The following is a 26,005-nucleotide window of genomic DNA, read 5'->3' on the forward strand; positions in this document are numbered from 1 at the left end:
TGGAAGTACTCTATCTCTTTTTGTCTTTCCAAGCAGCTTTAGTCGAATAGGTAGGGTTTCTTCTTTATACGTTTGATAGAATTTCCCTGGGAAGCCATCTGGCTCTGGATTTTGTGTCTTGGGAGGCTTTTGATGACTGCTTCAATTTCCTCCCTGGTTATTGGCCTGTTCAGGTTTTCTATTTCTTCCTGTTCCAGTTTTGGTAGCTTGTGGTTTTCCAGAAATGCATCCATTTCTTCTAGATTTCCTAATTTATTGGCATATAGCTGTTCATAATAAATTTTAAAATCGTTTGTATTTCCTTGGTATTGGTGGTGATCTTTCCTTTGTCATTCATGATTTTCTTAATTTGAGTCTTTTCTCTCTTCTCTTTAATAAAGCTGGCTAATGATTTATCTGTCTTAAATTCTTTCATGGAACCAACTCCTGGTTTTGTTAATCTCTTCCACAGTTCTGGTTTTTCTTTCATTGAGTTCCGCTTGTATCTTTAACTCACTTCTTCTGCTGAGTGATGGTTTATTTGCTGTTCCTTCTCCAGCTCCTTTAGGTGAAGGTTCTCTTTTGGATTTGGGTTCTTTCCAGTTTTTGGATGGATGCTTGTATTGTGATGTATTTCCCCCGTCAGGACTCCTCTTGCTGTATCCCAAAGATTTTGAATGGTTGTATCTTCATTCTCATTAGTTTCCATGAATCTTTTTAATTCTTCCCTAATTTCCTGGTTGACCGTTTCATCTTTTAGCAGGATGGTCCTTAACCTCCACGTGTTTGAAATCCTTCCAAACTTCTTATTGGAATTTAGCTCTAGTTTCAAAGCATTATGGTCTGAAAATATGCAGGGGACGATCCCAATGATTTGGTATTAGTTAAGACCTGATTTGTGACCCAGTATGCGGTCTATTCTGGAAAAAGTTCCATGTGCACTTGAAAAGAATGTGTATTCAGTTGTGTTTGGATGTAAAGTTCTATAAATATCTGTGAAATCCATCTGGTCCAGTGTACAAATAAAGATCTTGTTTCTTTGGAGATGTTGTGTTTAGAAGACCTGTCGATTGTAGAAAGCACTATATTCATGTCACCAAGTATAAGTGTATTATTATTAAGTATGTCTTAACTTTGGTTATTAGTTGATTGATATGACTGGCGCCTCCCACATTCGGTGCATAAATATTCATGATTGTTATGTCCTCTTGTTGGATAGATCCTCTATGTATGGATGATAAGTATGATATAGTGTCCCTGTTCATCTCTTACTACAGTCTTTGGGATAAACTTTAATTTATCTGATATAAGGATGGCTACCCCTGCTTTCTTTCTTTTTTTAAAATTTTATTTATGATAGGCACACAGTGAGAGAGAAAGAGAGGCAGAGACACAGGCAGAGGGAGAAGCAGGCTCCATGCCCCGGGAGCCCGACGTGGGATTCGATCCTGGGTCTCCAGGATCGCGCCCTGGGCCAAAGGCAGGCGCCAAACCACTGCGCCACCCAGGGATCCCCCCTGCTTTCTTTTGAGCACCATTTGAATGGTACATAGTTCTCCATTTATTTTCAAGCTGCAGCTGTCCTTCTGCATAAAATGCGTCTCTTGTAAACAGCAAATAGATGGGTCTGTCTTTTTTATCCAGTTTGAAACCCTGCGCCTTTTGATGGCATCATTAAGCCCATTCACATTCAGAGTTACTATGGAAAGATATGAATTTAGTGTCATCATGATACCTATTCAGTCCCTATTGTTGTGGATTGCTTTCGGACTTCCTCTTTCTTTTACAGTGTCTCCCCTAATATTTCTTGCAGAGCCGGTTTGGTGGTCATATATACTTTCAGTTTCTGCCTATCTTGGAAGCTCTTTATCTCTCCTTCTATTCTGAATGAGAGCCTTGCTGGATAAAGTATTCTTGGCTACACGTTCTTCTCATTTAGGACCCTGATTATATCCTTCCAGCCCTCTGGCCTGCTAGGTCTCTGTGGAGAGGTCTGCTATTGTTCTGATATTTCTCCCCATAAAGGTTATGTATTTCTTGTCTCTTGATGCTTTAAGAACTTTCTTTTTATCTTTGGAATTTTCAAGTTTCACTTTAAATGTTGAGGTGTTGAGTGGTTTTTATTGCATTTCGGGGGGATCTATCTCCTGGATCTGAATGCCTGTTTCCCTTCCCAGGTTAGGGAAGTTCTCTGGTATGATTTGTTCAAATACATATTCTGGACCTCTGTCCCTTTCGGCGCCCCTGGGAACCCCAATTAAACATAGATTTTTCCTTCTGAGGCTGTCATTTATTTCCCATAACCTATCCTCATGATCTTTTAATTGTTTTTCTCTTTTTTCCTCACCTTCCTTCCTTGCCATCAACTTGTCTTCTTTGTCACTCACTCGTTCTTCTACCTCATTAACCCTCATTGTTAGAACCTCTAGTTTGGATTGCATCTCATTTAATTGATTTTAATTTTGGCATTATTAGATCTAAATTCTTCAGTCATGAAGTCTCTTGAATCCTTTATGGTTTTTTTCTAGAGCCACCAGTAGCTTTATAATTTTGCTTCTGAATTGGCTTTCTGACATTGAATTGTATTCTAAATTTTGTAACTCAGTGGGAGAGAGGACTGTTTCTGATCCTTTCTTTTGAAGTGAGTTTTTCCTTCTAGTTATTTTGCTCAGTGCAGAGTGGCCAAAAATAAGTTGTACTGGAAAAGGAGAAAAAGAGAGAAGAGAGAAAAAAGAAGAAAAAAAAAGAAAAAGAAAAGGGGGGGAAGCAAACTGGAAACAAAACCAAGGGGGAGTATCCTCTGATTCTGTATACTGTATATCCCTCGACTTCCCCTGGAACTTTCCAGTGCTGCTTGGTCAATAACTTGCTTTTCCCCTCTCCGTCTAGCTGATTTTCTGGGGGAGGGGCCTGCTGTGCTGCTACTCAGGTGTGAGCACGTGGGGGAGCTGCTCAACCCCTGCCTGGTGCAGGGCTCAGTGGGAGTTGTTCATCCCGTTTATCCTGTGAGACCACTGTGAGGCTCAGTGGTGGTTGTTTATCCTGTTAGGCCCCAGGAGGAACAACCACAGTGGCAGTGGCCAGCTCTCCAGCTCTGGAGTCAACTCCTGAAGTAACTACCGCAGCTCCCAGTCCACAGGGGCCTGGATGCTCTGGGTGCAGGTGGCTCTGATCTGCACAGCTTGGGGCCTCCTGGCATCAGGAACGTCCTCACCGTCCTGGGCCCTCCCAGCCTCTGCCTGTTCCCGGGGGAGTGCTGGATCCTGGGCTGTGTCCACTGGTGCCTTGGGCTCCGAGGCCTGCGCTGCTCCCAGGCTGCGCAGTTCCCAGCACATGGAGCCTCTGCTGGAGCTGCCTCTGAGATGCTCCCGAGCCCCACCATGCATGCGCTGCAACCCTTTAGGGAGCTCTGCTGTGGGGTGTGGTGCGCTCTCCCCTGGGCGCAGGTGCTCTGTTAGTGCCCCTGGGAGCCTGAGGGCATCCCTGCCCCTCCTGAGATCCTGCCCGAGCTCTCTGTGAGCGCCTTTCCAACCGGGAATATTGGTGAAGCCCCTGCTTCTCCGGGGATGGGGTCTTCCTGTCCTGGGGTCACTCACTGCACAGTCTTAGCCCGGCTCCTTGCGGGGCCCCTTCCACTTGGATGCTTTTTATTTCTTTATTTTTTTTTCTGTCTTCCTACCTCGATAGAAGCACAAACTCTTCTCACTGTAGCATTACCCCTGTTCTCTCTTTAAATCTCAGACCGAATTCGTAGGTTTTCAGGATGATTTGAAAGTTATCTAGGTAATTTGGTGGGGACAGATGACTTGGGGACCCTACTCTTCTGCCATCTTGCCCCCTCCCTCCCATATTAATAACTCTATAACCAATATTTAATTCCCAGTTAATGCTATAAAAATGCAGTTGAATGAAACAGAGGATGAGTCAGTTGAGACAAGTTCAAATTATTGAAAATAATGACTGAGAAGAGGAAACAAAGGTAGAGACAACAAAGTCAGACGTTTGGAGCTCAGTTAATCCTGATGTCATAATTATATTCATATGATAGGAGTCCCAGTAGATGAGGAGGCAGGAAAAAGAAGTTATTTGATTAAATAATAGCTGAAAAGTTTCCCAATCTCAGGAAGAACACAGACTTCAAAATCCTAGAAGCACAGAGAAGTCCCATTGATCCAATCATAGGGCTGAACCTCCTTACCCAAGTCCACCCCGAAGTCCCCTCCTCTTCCTCCCATCACATGTGCACTAGGTTCTAATCTGGGGATGGTAGACATCACACACAGTGAGCTGACATCAGCACCCAAAGGACTACTGAGTTATTCCCTTCAGGTGGAAGGTCCTCCAATCCAGCTCCTCACCCTGAGGAGCCTCATGGATCCAGTAGAAGCTTCTGGTCTCTGTGTGCACACAGTGCACACGTGACCTCCACAATCAGCTGGTGACCTTGGGGAGAGGAAAGCTTCCACCTGAGACTCTGGGTTATCCTTGGTCCGTTTCTATAATCACTTTATACTGTGTAAGGCTTCTAAGAAACATTTATCTCATTTACCCCCCTAAATCATTCTTTTTCATACTTAGAACAACCATTTCTCTCTATTGTTCTACCAGTTTTCATACTTGTTTAGTGGAATGATTCCTTATACCATATTTTGAATGTGCCTGCTAGATCCTGGACATCCATTCCTCCCTATTCTCCAGCTCCACAAACATGGGTCATCAAACCAAAACCCATAGGTTTCCCTCCTTTGATGCAGGGGGGTCACTGACTTCACACAAGCTCCTCCTGGAGCAGGACCCCATCCCCACCACTGACCCACAACACACTCCCTGAGTCAGTGTCCTTTCTTGTTCCATCCAAGAATTTATGACTTGCTGCGAGGCCTGCCCTGCTCTCAACAGACACAGTAAATGTGATAATGATTTATACTCTCGTGTGTGTGTGTGTCTGTGTGTGCATGTGCGTGTGTGCATACGTGTGTGACCTCCATATTCCACATCCTAATAACAACCTTGAGGAGTTACCAATGCTCTTCCATGTTACCACTAATATGAATGCTGGTAGTTGGGTTCATTACAGTGACACTTCCAGAAGTTCTCAGTTTTGCTTTCTACTCCTGATCCATCTATAGCTTCCTGTCCATCATTTGGTTTATGCTACTTCTATCAACCTTACACGCTGAGCAGGGGGGTTCTCTAATGAGAAGGTGGAAACTCCTAAAGGGGAAGTTGAGTGCACTGAGATATGTGTCATTAAATAATGTGTAGGGGCAGTAGAGAAAAAGTGTAAGCAAACTTCTTTAGTGCATGTAAAAAATAGTTTATATTAAATCAAATGTCATAAATTACAAAGTTTATAAGAAGGCCCTTAACCGCGTGTCTAGAGAGACTCCCTAGATAACCTGCTTCATGGAGAGGAAGCCCCAGACACTGACAGGAAACCTGCCCAGAACCTCCATCTGCACTGCTCCTGGCCTTCAAGACAGAAGTGCTGAGGAGTGTGCACCACCTGGTGGTCCTGATCCCCTTCTACAGGGAGGTTTGTGTCTGGGCTCACACTGAGGTGCCCTCACGGTGTCACTCACACAGTAATACACGGCCGTGTCCTCGGCTCTCAGGCTGTTCATCTGCAGATAGAGCGTGTTCCTGGCGTTGTCTCTGGAGATGGTGAATTGGCCCTTCACAGCGACTGCATACCTTGTGCTACTTCCACCATTGCTAATGTATGTGACCCACTGTAGCCCTTTCCCTGGAGCCTGGCAGACCCAGTCCATGTCGTAGCTACTGAAGGTGAATCCAGAGGCCACACAGGAAAGTCTCAGGGATCCCCCAGGCTTCACCAGGTCTCCCTCAGTCTCCACCAGCTGCACCTCAGCCTGGACTCCTGCAAACACAAGACATCCTGGTAAAAGAACTGTCCCACATCCCGTTTCTCTCACTCACCTCCACTCCCATACTCAAGGTCTCTTGTTCTCCATGAATTACCTTTTAAAATAGTGACAAGGAACACCCAGCTGAGCGCAGACTCCATGGGGCGTTGTCTGTGTTCTGTCCTGATCCCAGAATGGCGTCACGTGGGGATCTGGCGCTGGGGCTCCTCTGCTAGTTGCAGGGTCAGTGTTGGGCTGGTTTAATCAGCAGAGAGAAGGCTCTATTTGCATTTCCTCTGAGTATATATTCAGCTCTTGACTAAAATTCTATTCTAAGAAGTTAATAGCAAGGATTGCATTACCTTTGCAGATCTCTTTGTGCAGATGTCACTGTGGAAATAAGTTCTCATCTGTGAGTGATGTTATCTTTTTTTAAAAATTTCCTGTTATTGGAGTTCAGTTTGCCAACATATAGCACAACACCCAGTGCTCATCCCATCAAGTGCCCCCCTCAGTACCTGTTACCCAGTCACCCCCATCCCCCGCCCACCTCCCTTTCCACCACCCCTTGTCATTTCCCAGAGTTAGGAATCTCTCATGTTCTGTGTGAGCAGTGTTATTTTTTCATTTCTGTTTGTTTTTTTAAAAAAACCTTTCATCAATGTAAGTCATTTTTAGTCTGGCATTTTATCTCATATTGAAATGTAATCCTAAATATTTATTTTTGATCTCATTAAAGGAATATTTTTGTTAATTTTATATAGATAATTTTTTTGTGTGTGGAATCATAGCTGTATTTGTTTATTTTATGTCCTGGATATTCCTTGTAATCCTGAATTAATTCCTAACTTTTGTGGAGTTGTAGACTCCACAACATGACTACATGATTGCCCCTGTAGCAGATCATGTCATTTGGAAACAAAGAATTTTTCTTTCTCTCTATTGATTATGATTTTATTGCCTAATTTCCCTGGCTAGGTCTTCAAATCGTTTGGGCAGAAAGATTTCTCTTCTATTCTTCTGGTTTGTTTGTCTTGTCTGATAACTCAATAGGTAATTTACAGATCTAAGGAGAGATGCATTTCATTTTCCAGGTGCATGAGCCATGTAAAATACAACATCCAGACAATGACCACTGCAGGCAGCGCTTCTGTCTGTTAGACAATAGACATTGCATTTTGGATATCTAAGACCAGGATTTGGGTTTGTGTCAGTCAATGAGTGAGGAACTGACAAGGGTTGCTTGTATAGCCTTCTGGGCCCTGTGATCTCTACTCTGTTTCTGAGGATGTTTTTCCTCTCTTGATACAGAGAAGGGGTGGACCCCACCAAAGACTTATTTCCTATCCTGAGCGGGACTCACTTTCCATGAGTGGACTTAACTTATGGAAACAGCTTCAGTACCAGTGAGTTTACATATAAACTAAGCAATAGGATGGCAGAGCTGAGATATACTAAACACCAGGTCATGCCACCAGGATGGTGTAGAAACCCTCTAGATGAATGACTGCATATAAACATACAGATAAAGGGTAAACAATTATTGCAGGTGTTTGAGGGTTTCCAGTAATGAGCTCACCTTTGAAAACCTCCCTCGTCTATGGAGGGAGAGTAACAGACACAGGTGGGTATTAGGTTGGGGACATGAGGGACCAACGTCATTCTCAGTGGTGAGGCACACACCCCTCAGCAGTCAGCATAACACAACTCTGGAAGAAGATGGTACCACTCAAATCTCACTGTGTCATCAGAGACACTACTTGTGGACATGCCAGAGCATCATTACTTGGGTTCATGTGTCACTAGGGTCATATCGTACCCTGTTCTGACTGCTGTAACATTGTGCAAGGACTGGATGCATTTAAACAGCAGATACTCGGGACGCCTGTGTGGCTCAGTGCTTGGGCATCTGCCTTTGGCTCAGGTCATCCTGGAGTCCCAGGATCCAGTCCCAGATTGGGCTCCCTGCATGGAGCCTGCTTCTCCTTCTGCCTAGTCTCTGCCTCTGTGTCTGTGTCTGTGTCTCTCATGAGTAAATATATGAAATATCAAAAGAAAAGGGACACCTGAGTGGTTCTGAATAGAATAAATGGCAGAAGGATGAAGACTTCCATCATTCTTCCTGCCCACAGGCTTGATCTGGAACATCCATTTCCTCCTGCCTTGGAGACAGTTACACATGCATGTCCCCTGGTTCTCCAATGAAAGACTAGGGCAGAGTCAAATGAAAATTTCTCTACTGGCTTTTCTGGGTATCGACCTCAGGACTGCACATCATAGACTTCTCAGCCTATTCAGTCACGGGAGTCAATCAGCTATTAGTTATATTCCTTAGGAGAACCCTGACCAGTTCATGCTATTGTCTCTTGTGGGGTAAAGTAATTTCAGAAAGATCTCATCCTACAATGTCCTGAGAAGCAAACTGCTGTGAATGAAGCATCATGTTGTGTGTTTTTGGCAAGAGCTGGGTGAGGATCGTGAGCAGCAATGAGATCCTGGAGAAACCTCATGATACAAGAAGGGGGAGATGCCCGGTGTTTGGACTCACATGGTGGAAGCCAACTTCTGTTCATTCTGGGGTCAATTCCTAGAACTTGCAGACGGGAAAGTGCAAATGGGATCTCAGGGCGATATAATCATGTATGTAATAGGGGCAGATTATGATTTCGACTAAGGAATATTCTAATAAGATGAGTCCATTTGAAGTGAAATTTTAAATATCAATTCATGTAGTTATTGATATAGAGTCAACTGTTGGTAATCACATATTTCTGTATTTTGTCCATCAATAAATTTCATTTTTAGGTATATTTCATGTAAATATTTTATAAAAATTTTTATTTCACACCCTATAGCACTTCCTGTCCTACCTGCATTTTAGATAGTTCCAGAACAAGGCGACCCCAACTTCTCAGAGGAAATCCTTCCCCAGATCCCTGTGCACCTGCTCCTGGGGCAGAAGCCTTGTGCTGCGTGGTCCTGAGCGCCCCCTGCAGCCCAGACCCTGACTCTATTTGAAGGACCCTGTCTGGGCTCACACGTATTTACTGCAGTGTCTCTACTCAAGTACTACATTATGAATGGGTGCAGAATATGACATCCCAAGTGTGTCCCTGGAATTTATGCTTCTCAAGAAAGAGCCAGTGGAGAGACATACTAACCCTCCTGACTCTGGGGTGAAGACAAGTCTCCCGAAGGAAAGGCGTCCTCCTTATTCCAGGAAGAGACATTTCATTATGAGAAGAAATAGGATTTTAGGGCCAAAGAACCTGTACAAGCAAACCTTACTTCTTCAGTAACTTAATTCCAGAAACTCACATTTCTATTTGTTGTCATTCCTTCCAATCCCAACTTTTTATATAGATATAAGTAGTTTCTTCATTGCTCACGTCTCTGTGCCTTTATATTTTGCAAGCTGCTATACATGCAAAGTTAACATTATTTTTCTCCTGTTTGTCTTATGTTCAAGTATCTATTAACCCATCCTAAGAACCTAAAAGGGAATGAGGGAAATCTTTCTGCCCCTACAGTGGGAGTGTTGTACCATCAGAGAGCTCTTTCAGTGACATCATGTGCTCTGATAACATCTCCTGCAATCGTGATCTGGGTTCCTACCTGTGCAGTCAGCTGAGCAAGGGTTCTCTGAACCCTGATGGAGCCATTTTGCTGGAGCCCCAGATGCACTCACAGTCCACACTCACTGGAATCCAGAAACTCAAAGTTCTCTGGGAAGCCTCTTATATCCTTTAGGTTCCTGAGGTTGAAGTTCACATTTGACTATATCTGCTCATGCAGACACAGGCAGATTACAGTTCTCTGCACCTCCACTGTCCAACAACAGACACACACACACAAAGACACACAGACACAGACACAGACACACACACACACAGACACACACACACACTGTAGCTGATATTTGCAGTAAGGATCCCAATGTGCCCTTGTTCCCTGCACCCAGCTGATGTGCATTTTCCTCCACATGGAAGTTGGGCCTGGGTTTGTGACTTGTTTCACAATATGGAACTAAAGCAAATATGATTCAGAGATGGGGAAGTGTGTGCATGTTGGTTTTGTATGTTCTCTCAGCATCTGTTACCCTACAGGTCAATGGACAGGAGGGTCCAGGTCTGCCCCTCAGATTATCGTTCTCAGGATGACACTCTGTCATTGTTTCCAGCACTGTGCCCCATACCCATGGGGAAAGTCTCAGGAAACACCAAGTCCCTGGAGGTCCTCTTTCCCAGACAGCACAGCCAGGAACCCAAATCAAGGTCATGGAGGTCACTGGAAAGTGCAGTCTCCCCAGAAGCAAAGATAGCAGTTGTTGCAGTAATAGAGTTCCTGGGCATGTTGGATCAACATCCCCTACCTGAATGACAGGGAAGGATCTCTAAACTGGGGGTGGCCCTCCTGGAGATCAGTGTCTATCTCACCTATGCAAATGGTCTCTCATATAGGTCATATTTCAAGAACAGAAAAGATTCACACAGACAGCATAGTGGAGGAGATGTATCTGCTTCTGGTTCGGATAAAAATAACTCCTCACTAGAGCTTGATGTTGCATGTCGATGGTCCTCGTGGGTCTTCTTCAGGGTGAGCAGTGATGCTGGGCACTGGGAGGATTCTGGTCACTGTCCTGGTTTATGGTCATCCAGCTTGTATCACGGTCATGTTCTATACATCTGTACACATGACACATCAGGCTGCCTACAAGTGTGTGTCCCCTCCAACCTGGGCTGGGTGCTGGGATCATGTCAACCATACAAGAGACCTGGTCAGTGCACAGACTCTGGGCTGTACTCACTGCTTCTGGGTTAGTGTAGACACCACCAGGCATGAACATAGTCCTGGAGCAGAGGAGAGGCAGGAGCTGTCATCCATTGACCATTCCTGGCCTGAAGCTGAAGGTCTGGTGACCCCATGATTGTGGAAGAGGTGACCCTGTAAATTGGAGGAGCAGAACTAGCAGCACCATGTCAGCTGACTCAGGAGATGCTCCAGGATACCTGCTGTCGGAGCAGGATAGTCACGTCTCCACATCTACCATTATGTGGGAAGGGAACACTGACCCTTCCCTTTCCAACTCAGATTGATGTGTTCTTTCCTAGAACCGTATGTGCCCTGGGTGAGTAAATGACCCTTTGGGTTTGTCCTTAGGTGTTATGATTGTAAGTGTTGGTTTAGTTTCTATTGTACCTGGCTCTCAGGTCATCAAGGATCTCAATCTAAGTAACCACAGGCATATTTGGTGGCCCCAAGCCCTACCCACCTCAGGCATCTCTTTGTATAAATACATGCTTTCAAAAGCTAGGGCCATCATATCAGACTACTCAGTTGGCGGAGCCTGATTTTTCCAACCCAACAATATACGTCATGGGCATATTTCCATGTCCACGGAGGCCATTCTTGCTCATTTTATGTCTGCACAGGGCTTTTTCCTCCCATGCAGTTGGCCTAACCAGCCCCTGCGAATGGGTGATTAAGTGTGAGCATCTAGTTTACATTCAGCTGGACTGACTATCTGGGTTGCATTAATTGATGGATGTGGTGGCTTGCTCCCAGGCAGGAGTGAATGAGGAAGGATCTTAGAATCCTATGGGAGAATTCAGGACTTATGGACTCTGCAAATGAGGCTTGAATGACATGCATACACTTGGGCTCAGCAGGCCTTTGCAAATGTGGGTGAGGATCAGATGCCAGCAGAGACCACAGGCTGCTGGAGAGTGCAACCCAAGGACACAGGAGAGGCCAGCAAATGCACCTGAGAAGGGATCATGGGGTGTGGAGGCCGCCATCACCTCTGGGTGCTGGGCAGAAGAGGTGGCTGCTGGAGGCTTGTGTGTGTGTGAGTCAGCCAAAAAGGAAAAATAAGTTTGCTGCAAAGGAAGGGACATGTCCATTTTCCAGAGCCTTGTGACAGCTCTACATCTGCCTCAGTTGACAGAAGGTGTTGCTCCTGGACACGTCTTCATGCCAATCGTTTTTGCCAGTGTTAATTCAGTCACATGTTATCTCTTCCCTTCTTCAAATTCCCTGACACCTAGTAGACTGTCGGCTCCTCCAGGAAGGCCTCCAGGGCCTGACTGGTCCAGGATGGATCCACACATATGCTCCTTTGCTCTTCTCTGACCTCCAAGCTGCACTATTAGCCCTGGGTGAACACTGGTGTCTTAGGACTTAGCCCCAGGCACTTTGCATCAGTGAACACACAACTCCACATATGAATGTGCACACTATCCTGGCCTGGAAGTCAAAGGATCACTGTGCCAGCACACACACAGCTTGGGATCCAACTTGCACTGGGGCTCCTGAGGACACCAGGTGCAGAGGGGTGAGGCTGTTCTCTGGGGCAGGGAGCAAGAGGAGAGTGCGACACTTACCTCAGGCACAGAGTATTGACAAGGGCACAGAAAAATGGGCATCAATAAGAAAGATCTAAATTCATGCAAAAATAAATCTGTGCAGAGGAAAATGGCACATTTTTACATAGAGACAGGATGCAGGGTCAGGGTTAGATCCTATCTTTAAAATTCTGATGTGTTGCTTATCATGGATATTTAACACTAATTTTTATTTCTTTTTAATTTTTTAAAATTTCTATTTATTAGAGTTCAATTTGCTAACATATAGCATAACACCCAGTGCTCATTCCATCAAGTGCTTCCCTCAGAATAAAGGGGAAAGGAGAAAATGTGAGTGGGAAATATCAGAGAGGGAGACAGAACATGAGAGATTCCTAACTCTGGGAAACCAACAAGGGGTAGTGGAAAGGGAGGTGGGTGGAGGTGGGGGTGACTGAGTGACAGGTACCAAGGGGGGCAATAAAAATAAATTTAAAAAAATTTTAAAAAGTGCCCCCTCAGTGCCCGTCACCCATTCACCCTGTCCCCCCACCCACCACCCCTTCCACTACACCTTGTTAATTTCCCAGAGTTAGGTGTCTCTCATAGTCTGTCACCATTTCTGATATTTCCCACTCATTTTCTCTCCTTTCCCCTTTATTCCCTTTCACTATTTTTATATTCCCCAAATGAATGAGGCCATATAATGTTTGTCCTTCTCTGATTGACTTATTTCACTCAGCATAATACCATCCAGTTCCATCCACGTTGAAGCAAATGGTGGGTATTTGTCATTTCTAATGTCTGAGTAATATTCCATTGTCTGAATAGACCACATCTTCTTTATCCATCCATCTGTCGATGGACACTGAGGCTCCTTCCACAGTTTGGCTCTTGTGGACATTGCTGCTAGAAACATCGGGGTGCAGGTGTCCCAGAGTTTCACTGCATCTGTATCTTTGGGGTAAATCCCCAGCAGTGCAATTGCTGGATCATAGGGCAGATCTATTTTGAACTCTTTGAGGAACCTCCACACAGTTTTCCAGAGTAGCTGCACCAGTTCACATTCCCACCAACAGTGTAAGAGGGTTCCCTTTTCTCCGCATCCTCTCCAACATTTGTTGTTTCCTGCCTTGTTAATTTTCCCCATTCTCACTGGTGTGAGGTGGGATTTCATTGTGGTTTTGATTTGTATTTCCCTGATGGCAGGTGATGCGGAGCATTTTCTCATGTGCTTGTTGGCCCAACTCTGACTTCCTCTGTGAGATTTCTGTTAATGTCTTTTGCCCATTTCATGATTGGCTTGTTTCTTTGCTGTTAAGTTTAATAGTTCTTTCTAGATCTTGTACACTATCCCTTTATCTGACAGGTCATTTGCAAATATCTTTTCACATTCTGCAGGTTGTCTTTTAGATTTGTTGTCTGTTTCTTTTGCTTTGCAGAAACTTCTTATCCTGATGAAGTCTCAATAGTTCATTTTTGCTTTTGTTTCTCTTGCCTTCATGGATGTATCTTGCAAGAAGTTGCTGTGGCCAAGTTCAAAAAGGGTGTTGCCTGTGTTCTCCTCTAGGATTTTGATGGAATCTTGTCTCACATTTACATCTTTCATCCATTTTGAGTTTATCTTTGTGTATGGTGCAAGTGAGTGGTCTAGTTTCATTCTTCTGCATGTGGCTTTCCAATTTTCCCAGCACCATTTATTGAAGAGACTATTTTTTTCTGTTGCTTATTTTATTTATTTTATGAATTTATTTTTTATTCATGTTCAATTTGCCAACATATAGAATAACACCCAGTACTCATCCCGTCCAGTGCCCATCTTAATCCTGGTCACTGAGTCACCCCCATCCCCCGCCCACCTCCCCTTCCACCACCCTTAGTTCATTTGCCAGAGTTAGGAGTCTTTATGTTCTGCCTCCCTTTCTGATATTTCCCACTTATTTTTCTCCTATCCCATTTATTCCCATTCAGTATTTTTTATATTCCCCCAATGAATGAGAGCATATAATGTTTGTCCTCTGATTGACTTATTTCACTCAGCATAATACCCTCCAGTTCCATCCATGTCGAAGCAAATGAGGGGGGGGCACTTGATGGGGTGAGCACTGTGTGTTATGCTATATGTTGGCAAATTGAACACCAATAAAAAATTTTTTTAAAGTTTGTTGTTTTTAATGGCTGAGTAATATCCATTGTTTACATAAACCATATCTTTTGAAGATACTTTTTTTCCAGTGGATAGTATTTCCTCCTTTGTCGAATATTAGTTGACCATAAAGTTGAGGGTCCACTTCTGGATTCTCTATTCTGTTCCATTGATCTATGTATATGTTTCTGTACCAGTACCACACTGTCTTGATGACCACAGCTTTGTAGTACAACCTGAAATCTGGCATTGTGATGCCCCCAGTTATGGTTTTCTTTTTTAATATCCCCATGGCTATTCGGAGTCTTTTCTAATTCCACACAAATCTTTAATTTTTTAATTTTTATTTATTTATGATAGTCACACACACACACACACACACACACACACACACACACACAGACATAGGCAGAGGGAGAAGCAGGCTCCATGCACCGGGAGCCCGATGTGGGATTCAATCCTGGGTCTCCAGGATCGCGCCCTGTGCCAAAGGCAGGCACTAAACTGCTGCGCAACCCAGAGATCCCTAATTCCACACAAATCTTAAGATAATTTATTCCAACTCTCTGAAGAAAGTCCATGGTATTTTGATAGGGATTGAATTAAACGTGTAAATTGTCTTGGGTAACATTGACATTTTCACAATATTAATTCTTCCAATCCATAAGCATGGACTTTTTTCCATCTCTTTGTGTCTTCCTCACTTTCTTTCAGAAGAGTTCTGGGTTTTTAGGGTATAGATCCTTTATCTCTTTGGTTAGGTTTATTCCTAGGTACCTTATGCTTTTGGGTGCAATTGTAAATGGGATTTACTCCTTAATTTCTCTTTCTTCCATCTCATTGTCAGCGTATAGAAATGCCACTGATTTCTGGGCATTGATTTTGTATCCTGCCATACTGCTGAATTACTGTATGAATTCTAGCAATCTTGGGGTGGAGTCTTATATTTTTTAAATTTATTTTAAATTATTTTTATTGGAGTTCAATTTGCCAACATATTGCATATTACCCAGTGCTCATTTGGCCAAGTGCCTCCCTCAGTGCCCATCACCCAGTCACCCCAACCCCCCGCCCACCTCCCTTTCCACTAGCCCTTGTTTGTTACCCAGAGTTAGGAGTCTCTCATGTTTTGTCACCCTTACTAATATTTTCACACATTTTCTCTCCTTTCCCCTTTCTTCCCTTTCACTAATGCTTATATTCCTCAAATGAATGAAACCATATAATGTTTGTCCTTCTCCGACAGACTAACTTCACTCAGCATAATATCCTCTAGTTCCATCCACCTCGAAGCAAATGGTGGGTTTTTGTCATTTCTATTTTTTTATAAATTTGTTTTTTATTGGTGTTCCATTTGTCAACATATAGAATAACACCCAGTGCTCATCCCATCAAGTGCCAACCTCAGTGCCTGCCACCCAGTCACCCCTACCCCCTGCCCACCTCCCCCTCCACTACCCCTAGTTCGTTTCCCAGAGTTAGGAGTATTTCATGTTCTGTCTCCCTTTCTGATATTTCCCACTTAGTTTTTCTCCTTTCCCCTTTATTCCCTTTCACTATTTTTTATATTCCCCAAATGAATGAGACCATATGTTTGTCCTTCTATGATTGACTTATTTCACTCAGCATAATACCCTCCAGTTCCTTCCACTGCAAAGCAAATGGTGGGTATTTGTCATTTGTAATGGTGAGGAATATTCTATTGTATACATGGACCACATCTTCTTTATCCATTCATCTTTCAAGGGACACCAAGTTTCCTTCCACAGTGTGGCTATTGGCTATTGTGGACATTGCTGCTATAAACATCGGGATGCAGGTGTTCCAGCGTTTCACCGCATCTCTATCTTTGGGGTAAATCCCCAGCAATGCAACTACTGGGTCATAGGGCAGATCTATTTTTTAACTCTGAGGAACCTCCACACAGTTTTCTAGAGTGGCTGCACTAGGTCACCTTCCCACCAACAGTGTAAGAGGGTTCCCCTTTCTCCACATCCTCTCCAACATTTGTTGTTTCCTGCCTTGTTAATTTTCCCCATTCTCACTGGTGTGAGGTGGTATCTCATTGTGGTTTGGATATGTATTTCCCTGATGGCAAGGGATTCGGAACAATTTCTCATGTGCTTGTTGGCCATGTCTATGTCTTCCTCTGTGAGATTTCTGTTCATGTGTTTTTCCCATTTCATGATTGGATTGTTTGTTTTTTTGCTGTTGAGTTTAGTAAGTTCTTTATAGATCTTGGAAACTAGCCCTTTATCTGACACGTCATTTGCAAATATCTTCTCCCATTCTGCAGGTTGTCTTTTAGTTTTGTTGACTGTTTCCTTTGCCTTGCAGAAGCTTCTTATCTTGATATAGTCCCATTAATTCATTTTTGCTTTTGTTTCTGTTGCCGTCATGGACGTATCTTGCAAGAAGTTGCTGTGGTATTTTGGTCTGTTTAGATCTAAATTCTGCAGTCATGAAGTCTCTTGATTCTTTTATGCTTTTTTCCAGAGCTTTATAATTGTGCTTCTGAATTGGCTTTCTACATCAAATTGTAATCCAATTTCTGTAACTGTGTGGCAGAGAGTAGTGTTTCTGATTCTTTCTTTTGTGGTGAGTTCTTTCTTCTAGTCATTTTGCTCAGTGCAGAGTGGCTAAAAATGAGTTGTATTTGTTAGAAGTGCAAACTCTTCTCTCTCTAGAATTCCAGCTTTTCTCTCTTTAAATCTCAGGTCGAATTCGTATATTTTCAGGATGATTTGAAAGTTATCTAGGTAAGTTTTGGGGACAGGTGACTTGGGGACCCTACTTCTTTGCCATCTTGCCCTGTCCCGATCAAATTCCCAGAGCATTTGTCTTATTCAGCACATTCCAAGTCCTGAATTCATGAGGGCTCAGAAGAGGGTGAGATTATCAAGAACATTGGGACCCAGAGGCAGATAAATGTCCAGAGAGGCTCTAAGTGTGGATCTGTTCCCATCCACAGAAACTGCCGAATGTGACAGGACAGACCTCACTTCCCAGCCTCACTCTGCTCCTGCCCCTGGGGCTGGGACCTGTGGTCAGAGTGTCCTGAGGGCCCCAAGGGACCAGATTCCTCTTCCTCACCAGAGGTTGCTGCTTTCCTACCTCTTGGTCCAGGGTCTCAGTTCCCAGGTTCCTGAGCTCTGGGGTGTGCAGAGATCTACTGTTTCCAGAGTGGTGTACCACATGTATCCCCACCGATAATGCAATATTGTTCCCCTTCTCTTCATCCTTGGAAACATCTGCTCTTTCCTGTCTTGTTAATTTTAGCCCTTCTGAGCAGTGTATTGTCATTTCTCCTTGTGGTTTTGATTTGCATTTCCCTGATGTTGAGTGATATGGAACATTTTTCATGCTTGTCCATTTATATATCTTTTTTTTTTGAAAAATGTTTGTGTCTTCTGCCCATTTCTTTTTTTTTTAAAGATTCTTTTTTTAAAATTTTTTTATTTATTTATGATAGTCACAGAGAGAGAGAGAGAGGCAGAGACACAGGCAGAGGGAGAAGCAGGCTCCATGCACCGGAAGCCCGACGTGGGATTCGATCCCGGGTCTCCAGGATCACGCCCTGGGCCAAAGGCAGGGGCCAAACTGCTGCGCCACCCAGGGATCCCCCTTCTGCCCATTTCTTGACTGGATTCTTTCTTCTTCAACTGTTGAATTTGCTAAGCTCTCTATAGATTTTGGACTCTGTGCCTTCATCTGATACGTCATTTGCAAATATCTTCTCTCCTTCTGTAGGTTTTCTTTTAGTTTTGTTAACCTTTTCCTTTGGAGCACATAATTTTTTATCCTATTGAACGCCTAATAGTTCTTTTTTGCCATTTTTCACTGGCTTTTGGAGATATATCATGCAAGATATTACTGTGGCTGATATTAGAGAGATTGCTACCTTTGATCTTCCTCAGGATTTTGAGGAATTTAGCTCTTTCTTCCATTTTAGTGTGTCCTCCTGTCTGGTGTGAGAAACTGGTCCAGTTTCATTCTTCTGTATGTGGCTGTCCATGTTTTCCAACACCATTTCTTTCCAAGGGATATTCTTCTCTCCTTGGTCAAAGATACGGTGACCGGGGGCACCTTGGTGGCTTGCTTATTGAGCATCTGTCTTTGGCTCTGGTCATGACCCAGTATCTTGCGATCAAGTCCCCCATCGGGCTCTCTAGGGAACCTGCTTCTCCCTCTTCATTTGTCTCTGTCTGTCCCTCATGAGTAAATAAATAAAATATTTAAAACTTTACAAAACAAACGAACACAAAGATAAGTTGACCATACACATCGGGGCTCATTTCCGAGTTCTCTGTTCTGTTGCATTGATCTATTTGCCAAATATGTGTCAGTATCATAGCCTCTTAATGATCAAAGCCTTGTAATACAGCTTGCATTCTGGAATAATGATGTCTCCAGCATTGGTTTTCTTTTTCTACATTCCTTCAGCTTTGAGGCCTTTTGTGCATCCATCCAATTTTTAGGACTTTTTTTTCTATCACTGTGAAAAATGTTAGTGTTATTTTTATATAAATTGGATTAAATGCAGATTTGCTTTGGTTGCTTATACACTTAAACAATATTTTTTCTCCTAATCACACAGCATGGAATGTCCTTCAATTCTTCGTGTAATCATCTGTGTATTTCCTAATTGTTCTGGAGTTCTCAAAGTACGTATTTTTTACCTATTTTTTTAGATTTTTAAAATTTGATTATCCATGAGACACAGAGCGAGAGAGAGGCAGAGACACAGGTAGAGGGAGAAGCAGAGACACAGGCAGAGTGCAAAGCAGGCTTCATGTATGAGCCAGACGCAAGACCCAATCCCAGGACCCCAGGATCATGCCCTGAGCTGAAGGCAGGCACGAAACTGCTGAGCCACCCAGGGATCCCCAATTGTTTACCTATTTTTAAAGTTAATTCCTAGGTATCTTATCGTTATTGTTATTATTATTATTATTAAATTATTATTATTACGTTGGTGTAAATGAAAGTGACACGGATTCCCGGGTTTCTCTTTCTTTTGTTTTAATAATAAATTTATTTTTTATTGGTGTTCAATTTGCCAACATACAGAATAACACACAGTGCTCTTCCCATCAAGTGCCCACCTCAGTGCTCGCCACCCATTCACCCCCACCCCCCGCCCTCCTCCCCTTCCTCCACCCCAGTTCATTTCCCAGAGTTAAGAGTCTTCCATGTTCTGTCTCCCTTTCTGCTATTTCCAACTTATTTTTCTCCTTTCTTTTGTCTCATTGTTACTGTATAGAAATGTACCTGACTTTTGTTCATTGGATTTATATCCTGTTATTTGCTAAACTGCTGTCCACTATGTACTTTATGCTGCTTCTAGCTAACATGTTCATTGAGCTGGGTGGTCCTATGACAGAGAGTGCAGCTGTGGCTCATCCAGTGCTTCACACAATGAGCATCAGGATGTTTTTAATTCATTTGTTTTTATATACAAGAGTAACTCAATGTAATTGACTCTGTTTTGTGAAAGTTTATATATGTGTATTTGTATGACGAGTAAATTCTTAAAATTTTTTTATTTATTCACAAGAGACCCAAAGAGAGAGAGGCAGAGACAAAGACAGAGGAAGAAGCAGGCTACATGCAGGGAGCCTGATGTGGGACTCGATCCTGGGTCTCCAGGATCATGCCCTGGGCTGAAGGCAGGCTCTAAGCTGCTGAGCCACTCAGGGATCACCAACAACTAAGTTTCTGAATTAGAAACTTTATAGGTAATAACAGAACCATATGTTCAGAGAGGATCCCTGGAGGAAACTGCTCCATGGAGAAGAACCCCAGACCCTGACTGGAAACCTGCCCAGAACCTCCATCTACACTGCTCCTGGGCCTTCAAGACAGAAGTGGTGAGGTGTGTGCACCCCCTGGTGGTTCCGATCCCTTTCTACAGGGAGGTTTGTGTCTGGGCTCACACTGAGGTCCCCACACTCTCTGTTTCACACAATAATACACAGCCGTGTCCTCGGCTCCCAGGCTGTTCATCTGCAGATACAGCGTGTTCTTGGCATTGTCTCTGGAGATGGTGAATCGGCCCTTCACAGCGTCTGCGTAGCTTGTGCTACTTCTATCATTGGTAATACCTGCGACCCACTGCAGCCCCTTCCCTGGAGCCTAGTGGACCCAGCCCATGTAGTAGCTACTGAAGGTGAATCCAGAGGCCACACAGGAGAGGGACCTCCCCAGGCTTCATCACGTCTCCCCTAGACTCCACCAGCTGCACCTCACCCTGCACACCTGCAGACATAAGACATTCTGGTGAGGCACTTACCCACATCCCCTGTTTCTCTCACTCACCTACTCAAGATCTCTGGTTCTTCTTGGATTACCTTTTAAGAGAATGACAAGGAAAACCCAGCAGAGCGCAGACCCCATGGTGAGTTCTGTGTGTTCTATTCTGATCCTTGAATGGGGTCACCTATTGTTCCTTGGGTCCCTCTCCCAGCTGTAGGGTCGGGGCTTGGTGGTTTAATCAGTGGGCAGAGGGCCCTGTTTGCATGTCCTTTGACTATATAGTCAGCTCCAGACTTAGATTCAATTCTTTACAACTTATAAACTAGGATTGATTTTCCTTTGCACATCACTTTGTGTAGATGTCAGGGGACAATATGACGTTTTCTATGTTGTGAACAGAATTAAATTTGAAATTTTATGCCTTTTTATAGTTCTTTCATCCATGTGGGTTAATTTTGATATACACATTTTATGTACTTGGGAAGTTCAATTGTAAATATTTTATTTCTCCTGACCATGTAAGTGTAATAGTGTTGTTAATTTATTTTTTTATACAGATTTTGTTGTTACTTTCTTGAAACATAGTTTTATTTCGTTTGTTGATATTTATGCTATAGTTTTTTGGAAATCACTAATTAGTTTTATGATTTTGATGTGGTATTGTAGTGTTTATTATACATGAGATAATGTCATATGGGTAAAAGAATTTTTCTTTCTCTATGCTGAAATAAGTATCCTTTCTTTTTTTATTGTTTCAATTTCTGGATAAGCCCTCAAGTTATTGGGGTAGAAAGATTTCCCTTCTATTCTTCTGGGTTCTTTGTCTCATCTAACAATTCAGTATTCATAAGACAGATTTAGGGGGAAATGTATTTCATCTTGCATGTGCATGAGCTATCTCGAATACAACACCCAGGCAATGTCCAATGTAGGCAGATTTTGTAGCACTTTGAAAGTGAGACATTGGGTTTATGGAAACTTAAAGCCAGAATTTGGGTTTGGTTCAGTTAATAAGTTGAGGACCCGACAAACGTCATTTGCACAGCCTTCTTGGCCCTAATATCCCTATTCTGATGCCAAGGATGATTCTCTTCTCCTGGCACAGGGAAGGGAACTTTCCCACGGGAAATATATTTCCTGTAGTCAGAAGGACATAGGAGGTTCAGTGTGTCTGTTTCTCATTTTACTTTAGTTCAGAATAACCTAGGGGCTGAGCTGACATATTTCGGATGGAACATTTTATCCTTCATGATACCATGTTGAATACTCATGATGGAAATGAGCATCCTTGTGTAGTTCCTGATTTGACGGGAAGGCTTTTGATTTCACTGTTGAATACAGTGTTGGCAAATGACGTATCAGATAAAGGGCTAGTTTCCAAGATCTATAATTAACTTACTAAACTCAACAGCAAAGAAACAAACAATCCGATCATGAAATGGGCAAAAGACATGAACAGAAATCTCACAGAGGAAGACATAGACATGGCCAACATGCATATGAGAAAATGCTCTGCATCACTTGCCATCAGGGAAATACAAATCAAAACCACAATGAGATACCACCTCACTCCAGTGAGAATGGGGAAAATTAACAAGGCAGGAAACAACAAATGTTGGAGAGGATGTGGAGAAAAGGGAACCGTCTTACACTGTTGGTGGGACTGTGAACTGGTGCAGCCACTCTGGAAAACTGTGTGGAGGTTCCTCAAAGAGTTAAAAATAGACCTGCCCTATGACCCAGCAATTGCACTGTTGGGGATTTACCCCAAAGATACTGATGCAATGAAACGCTGGGACACCTGCACCCCGATGTTTCTAGCAGCAATGGCCACAATAGCCAAACTGTGGAAGGAGCCTCAGTGTCCATCGAAAGATGAATGGATAAAGATGTGGTTTATGTATACAATAGAATATTACTCAGCTATTAGAAATGACAAATACCCACCATTTGCTTCAACGTAGATGGAACTGGAGGGTATTATGCTGAGTGAAGTAAGTCAGTCAGAGAAGGACAAACATTATATGTTCTCATTCATTTGGGGAATATAAATAATAGTGAAAGGGAATATAAGGGAAGGGAGAAGAAATGCGTGGGAAATATCTGAAAGGGAGACAGAACGTAAAGACTGCTAACTCTGGGAAACGAACTAGGGGTGGTAGAAGGGGAGGAGGGCGGGGGGTGGGAGTGAATGGGTGACGGGCACTGGGGATTATTCTGTATGTTGGTAAGTTGAACACCAATAAAAAATAAATTAAAAAAATAAAAAAATGAATATGGTGTTGGGTGTTGGTTTTCAGCAAATAGCTATGATTATATGGAGGTAATTTCCTTCTATTCCTTGATTATTAACAATTTCAATAATAATCATATGTTAAATTTTCTTTTTTTTAATTAATTAATTTATTTATGATAGTCACAGAGAGAGAGAGGCAGAGACATAGGCAGAGGGAGAAGCAGGCTCCATGCACTGGGAGCCCGACGTGGGATTTGATCCCGGGTCTTCAGGATCACGCCCTGGGCCAAAGGCAGGCACCAAACTGCTGCGCCACCCAGGGATCCCGAATTTTCTTAAATGTTTTTGGCCATCAAAGGGGAGGATCATGTGGATCCAATCCTTCATTCTGTTAATACAGAAGATCTAGTTTATGATCCATGCATGTTGAAGGATCCTTGCATCTCAGGGATTATTCCCACTAGGTCATCCTGTATGATTCATTTCATGTGCTGCTGCATTCAAGATGCCAGGATTTTTGTATGTATTTTCATCTGGGAAGTTGGCCTGTAGTTTTCTTTCTCATGGAGTCCTTGCCTATATTTGATATGAGGGTCATGCTGGCTTCCTACCATGAATTTGTGCATGTTCCTTTGTCATCATATATTTGGCAGATATTGAGATATATTGGTTTTAATTCTTCTCTAATATTTGGTGGTATTCTCAGATAAATTATCTGATTCCAGGCTGACTTTTTATTTGGCAGAAGGTTTTAGATTATGGATTCAGCTCTCTTATTAGTTTTTGTATATTTCATGTTCTATTTCATCATGAAATACACTTGGTGGATTGATAATTCTAAAACTTTTATAATTCTCCTTCTGTTCTATATATTAATGCATTTTCTTCATGGTCCTTTTCATCTTTGTTGAAAAGTATTCTCCTATTTGAACCCTGATTTTATCAATTTGAGGTTTCCCTATTTTCCTAGTCTCTGTATAATTTGTACATTTCAGTTATATTTTCCTAATACCATATTTAACCTCTTTGATTTTTTGTATTTGTATAGTCTATATTTCTATTTTTCTCTTCTATAATTTTTAGTTAATGTATTTAATAAAATACTGCTTTTTTATAGAAATAGAAAAAAATCCATATATATGTGGAAAACAAGGCCATGGAAGTGACCATAGAATCATGAGGAGGGCTAATCATGCAATCATCACACACCCCTCTGTATACATGTATTTTACAGGCACATTCAATACATCGTTGTGTGACTGGCATAACGTCAGACTTGTACACGGTGCAGCACATTACGAAGCCCCAGAATAAATGTGTGCATATACAGTCAACAAATCCTCCACAGGATATCCCAGAGTACACAATGGGGAAGGGATATTTTTTATAAAAATGGTGTTGGACAGCCACATGCAAAATAATGGTCCATATTTTACATCATCCAGATAAAATACACAGAAAATCTCAAGATGGATTAAAGACTTAACAGGAAGATCCAGCCATAGAATTAGTTGATGAAAACAAAGGGGAAAATATCATGAAATGGGTTTGGATGTGATATATTTTGTATAAAAGCAAAATCAAAATCAACAAAAGCAAAGGCGGATGAGTGGGATGAGTGGGGCTATATCAAAGTAGAAAATGTGCAGATCAAGTATTAGTAGCCTATGAAATGGGGGTCAGTGTGTTCAACTATATACTGAGAAGGAATTAGTACCCAAAATATAGAAGAGACTCCTTAATCTCAGTAGAAAATACAGCAAACAGAATAATACCAGTAAACAAACCCCCTGATTAAATATTGGGGAAATGTGGGACACCTCGGTGACCCGGGTGGTTAAGCATCGGACTCTTGATTTTGGCTCAGATTATAATCCAGGTCCTGGGATCTAGCCTGGACTCTTGCTCTGTGTTCATGGGGAATCTGCTTCAGGATTTCATTCTCTCTGTTCCTCCATCTGCTACCTCTTTCTTTCTTACAAATTAGAAGAAACAAACAAATAAATAATCTTAAAAAAATTCACCCAACTTCTTCTATATCACTTTACCTGTAGACACCAACAAAGAGTCCCTTGTAAGCTCAGGTTGTTAAGCATTTGACCTCAGCTAAGATAATGACCTCAGGATTCTGACAGAATGCCATGTCAGCTTGTGATCAGCTAGGAGTCTACTTCTACCTCACATCTCTCCTCCCTCTACTTGCACAAACTCTGTCTCTCAAATAAATAAAAATACCTTAAAGAAGAAGACAAAAGTTATTCAAGGCTCACCTTCACTAATCATCACAGAAATCCAACCCCAAACTCTTGATATATCTCCTCACAGCTGTTACCTAGGATTTGAGAGAACCAAAGCAAAGAAAATGAGAAGGGCCAAGTGCTGGTGAGGATGTGGACAGGAAGCCCTGGACACTCTGGATGGCAGGACTACACGGGGTAGCTACTACGGAAATCACCCTGGTGCCACCACTCACTACACATACTTCCACATCTGTTTCCAGACACTGACCTCATTACCAGCTGAGTGAAAGGAAGTTCTAGACCTCAGGTTGTGAGGAGAGGCAGTAGCAGGAGACAGAGGGACTCAATGGAGGTGTCCTAATCTAGTCCTGTTGACCTGCATTTGAGAAGCAGAGATGGAGACGCTGGAGGGGACAACTGCTGTCAGAAAACACATCAGACTCTGGTCTCAGGAACTCCCAATCAGAGGCGCCAAGGTGATTTTTTTCAGTCTGTGGAGACTCCATATGTGAGGACATTGTGGACACGAGGGCAGCAGCATGCAGTCTGATGCAGAGGAGCTCATCACAGGGATTTGGGGAAGTGGGAGGTAAAGAAAGCCCAACCAAATCACTGTGACCCTGGACTGATTGCGTGAACACCTCAGGGTACAAGGCCTCTGTCATCTTTGAGACTGCTGATCTTCACTAGACATTGTGTCCTTGAGTTTCCCCTGGGATGGTGTGTGCATCAATGGTGTGATTTATTGCAGAATGGTGTACCACTGATGGATGTTTCCTGGGATTATTCTTTAAATCATGAAGCCTTTGGGGTTTTCTCAGATTCTAACACAAATGAAGACACTAACAATATTCACATGCCATTTTTACATGAGCATGGGATTTCCTTCTCCTGGATCATACAATCAGGAGTGAGATTTCCAAGTCACATGATAGGTG

At 42.8% G+C, this 26,005-nt stretch overlaps 2 pseudogenes across 2 annotated transcripts in view; both read right to left on the reverse strand.

The window, feature by feature from the left end:
• LOC144319968 (immunoglobulin heavy variable 3-74 pseudogene) overlaps positions 1-26,005 on the reverse strand; it is a 147,812-nt pseudogene that overhangs the window by 66,232 nt on the left and 55,575 nt on the right. The gene's annotated exons all lie outside the window — the stretch shown is intronic.
• On the reverse strand, positions 5,454-6,070 carry LOC144321310 (immunoglobulin heavy variable 3-48 pseudogene; annotated as a pseudogene). Its single transcript, XR_013387016.1, has 2 exons — positions 5,962-6,070; positions 5,454-5,860 (listed from the first exon to the last, which is right to left on the reverse strand). The product of XR_013387016.1 is annotated as an immunoglobulin heavy variable 3-48 pseudogene (transcript).

The sequence above is a fragment of the Canis aureus genome, chromosome 9 (assembly GCF_053574225.1).
Source record: "Canis aureus isolate CA01 chromosome 9, VMU_Caureus_v.1.0, whole genome shotgun sequence".
NCBI classification, from domain to species: domain Eukaryota; kingdom Metazoa; phylum Chordata; class Mammalia; order Carnivora; family Canidae; genus Canis; species Canis aureus.